Raw genomic sequence first — 3,824 nt, forward strand, 5'->3', positions numbered from 1 at the left:
AATAATTATTAGTAATTCCTTTTATTTATATAGTGCTTTTCTGGACTCTCAAAGTACTTTACACCTTGGCGGGAATTTCCTCATCCACCACCAGTGTGCAGCATCCACCTGGATGACGTGACGGCAGCCACATTGCGCCAGACCGCCCACCACACACCAGCTGATTGGTGAAGGGAAGAAAGAGTGATAAAGCCAATTATGATATGGGGATGACTAGGACAGAGGCCAGTGGGCAAATGTGGCCAGCATACCAGGGTTAAACCCCTACTCTTTTTGAAGGACATCCTAGGATTTTGAACGACCACAGAGCATTAGGACCTCAGCTAAACATCTCATCTGAAAGATGACACTCACTAAGCAGTATAGAGTCCCCTTCACTATACTGGGGCGTTAGGACCCACACAGACCGCAGGTTGATCACCCACTGCTGGCCTCACTAACACCACTCCCGGCAGCAACCTAGCTTTCCCATGTGGTCTCCCATCCAGTTACTGACCAGGTGCAGCCCTGCTTAGCTTCAGTGGGCGACCATGTGAGAGTTGCAGAGAGCTATTGCCTTAACCATTTCAGAATTAGTATTATTATACTATTAATTACCTCCAGAATAGTCAAGAGCATCTGTGCTCTGCTTTTCACACCTTCAAACGCCACCACACATTTACTGTGTGTCAGCATGGTCTTCTGAGACACAAGTCGTTTATTAAATGAAGAAAAGATTGACACAACAACTCCAACAGCAGCAAATTCAGTATTTACTCTTGATATTTGGCGCCAGTTAATCAGGAAGTGCCGATTTTGTTTTCTTTGACTCATTGGATGGAGACACTGCTTTATTCGCATGTCTTATATGCGATATTTCAGCTATGCACATAAATTGAATTTGCATATTTGGATGGAAACATAGCTACAGAACCATGTTGTTCACACAAGATGTGCATGACAGTGACAGCTTTTGCTAAATTAGGATCTCGATTTCATTTTGATCAGTTGTGCAGCTATGAATTAATGTCTAATGGTTTTCTGGCCATATGTCTATGGAGGTTTCCAGACTTTTTTTAAGACAGCCAAGACCTAATATCTTGGCTTAAACCACATTGAGGTTAGTTAACACCCTGCTTCATATGCGTGACCATGGTTACGTTGTGATTATGACTTTTCTTTGTGAGGACAGTCCCCTCGGGTGTTACCTGCAGCAGACAGACACTTCGTTTAACAACCTGGGAGATCTGAGGATCATGCGGAGGTCTTATCTGCCAACCAAAGCTCAACAGACTTCTTGTACATCTCCAACATTATGGCCCAGTCATGGTGCAGATTGTTTATCCTAGTCCTAACCTTATTGTTTAAGTGGAAAACAGCAGTTGAAGCAATTACAGAGTCCCCTGGAGCACATCTGTGGTCACGCTGCTTGGATTGCTTCACATGAGTCCTCTTCATTTTATAGATGGTTGTCAATGCTTTATGAAGGGTTTATTTACTTTGTTTTTGTGAGCCAACAGCAAGCCGGTTTATTGTCAGCATATTTGTTATTAAGTGTTCACGTTGAATTAATATCTTTTTACAATTACATAGAAAAAGCTACTGACAGTGACAGCTGACTTCATTTTTCTAGTAACTGCAAACATTGACTAACGGTCAAACTACTAAGTCTTTAATGTGATTTACAAGGCACACAGTGGCGTGATCCAAGATAAAAGTGTAGAGCTCTATCTGGATGTCTAAGGATATCTCTACCTCTTTCTATTAACTTTCGCTAGACCTATTTCAAACAATTCAATCAACGCAATACAAAATAAAAGCTCTTAGCTGTTAGTGAACTATCAAAATCCTTAACTAAATGAGTTTGGACATGCTAGCAACACTTTAAAACATGCTATCAAAGAAATGCTGACATTAACATACAATCAAGGCCACTTTATTAGGTACACCTTACTAGTACCGGGTTCGACCCGCTTTTGCTTTCTGAACATGGCATGGCATGGCATAGATTCAACAAGGTACTGGACATATTCCTCAGAGATTTTGGTCCATATTGAGATGATGGCATCACGCAGTTGCTGCAGATTTGTTAGCTGCACATCCATGATGTGAATCTCCCGTTCCACCACATCCCAAAGGTGCTCTATTGGATCGAGCTCTGGTGACTGTGGGGGCCATTTGAGTACAGAAACTCATGTTCAAGAAACCAGTCTGAGTTGACTCGCACTTTATGACATGACGCGCTATCCTGCTGGAAGTAGTCATCAGAAGATGGGTCCACTGTGATCATAAAGTAATGGACATGGTCAGCAGCAATACTCAGGTAGGCTGTGGCGTTGACAATGCTCAATTGGTACTAATAGGCCTAAGGTGTGTCAAGAAAATATCCCTCACAGCATTACACCACCAGCACCAGCCTGAACCGTTGATTTAAGGCAGGATGAATCCATGCTCTCATGTTATTGACGCCAAATTCTAATCATCTGAATGAAACAGCATAAATTAAGACTCATCAGACCAGGCAATCTTCTATTGTCCAAATTTGTTAAAGCCTGTGCCAATTGTAGCCTCAGTTTTCTGTTCTTAGCTGACAAGAGAAGCACTCGGTGTGGTTTCCTGCTGCTGTAGCCCATCTGCCTCAAGGTTTGATGAGTTGTGCGTTTACAGATGCTCTTCTGCATAACTCGGTTGTAATGAGAGGTTGAGTTACTGTTGCCTTTCTATCAGCTTGAACTATTCTGGCCATTCTCCTCTGACCTCTGGCATCAATAAGGCATTTGCTCCCACAGAACTGCCGCTCAGTAGATGTTTTCTCTTTTTAGGACCATTCTCTTTAGACCTTAGAGATGGTTGTGTGTAAAAATCCCAGTAGATCAGCAGTTTCTGAAATACTCAGATCAGCCCGTCTGGCACCAATAACCATGCCACGTTCAAAATCACTTAAATCACCTTTCTTCCCCATTCTAATGCTCAGTTTAAACTGCAGCAGATCGTCTTGACCATGTCTACATGCATAAATGCATTAAGTTGCTGCCATGTGATTGCTAAATTAGAATTTTGCATTAACAAGCAGTTGAACAGGTGTACCTAATAAAGTGGCTATGAGTGTATTCATATTTTAAATGATGTGTTAAACATGCTAGCCATATGCTAACATATGCAAAAACCATGCTAGCTAGCTTGATAGTTATGTTGACATGCGTAAGAAACATTTTAAATTAAGAAATTTTTAAGCTGATGTTAGCAACATGATACATATGTAAATTGTTGAAATGCCACTTTGTTAATGTTTTCATTGCTTTTTTAGCAGATGAATGTCATTTGAGACGTTTACGATTTAGAACATCAAACTTGTTCCTGGAGGGCTAGTGTCCTGCCGAGTTCAGCGCTAACCCTAACCAAACACACCTGAACATGCTAATCAAGGGATAACTAAAACTTCCAGGCAGGTGTGTTGAGGCAAGTTGGAGCTAAACTCTGCAGGGACACCGGCCCTCCAGGACCGACATTGGTGACCCCAGATTTAGAATGTATGTAAAACACATTTATTAACCTTTTCTACACAGCAGATGCTTTGTAGATAAGGTGCTGTGTATTTTAAAATACACCTCGCAGACTTACATGTGCTATTTGGTATGCTAAAACATGTTAGGCATGATAACATGTTAAATCATGCTGTTGAACTTCAGTGCAGTCTTCTTGCATGCTCACGAAACACTGCGATTGTTACTAGTGCAAACCGTTTTGTGGCAAGAATGTGTTTAAGAGTAATATAAATACATCAGTCATACCCCTGTACCATACACACAACCCCCAAGATCACAGATAAAATCGCACACACTTGC

The sequence above is a fragment of the Danio rerio genome, chromosome 15 (assembly GCF_049306965.1).
Source record: "Danio rerio strain Tuebingen ecotype United States chromosome 15, GRCz12tu, whole genome shotgun sequence".
NCBI classification, from domain to species: domain Eukaryota; kingdom Metazoa; phylum Chordata; class Actinopteri; order Cypriniformes; family Danionidae; genus Danio; species Danio rerio.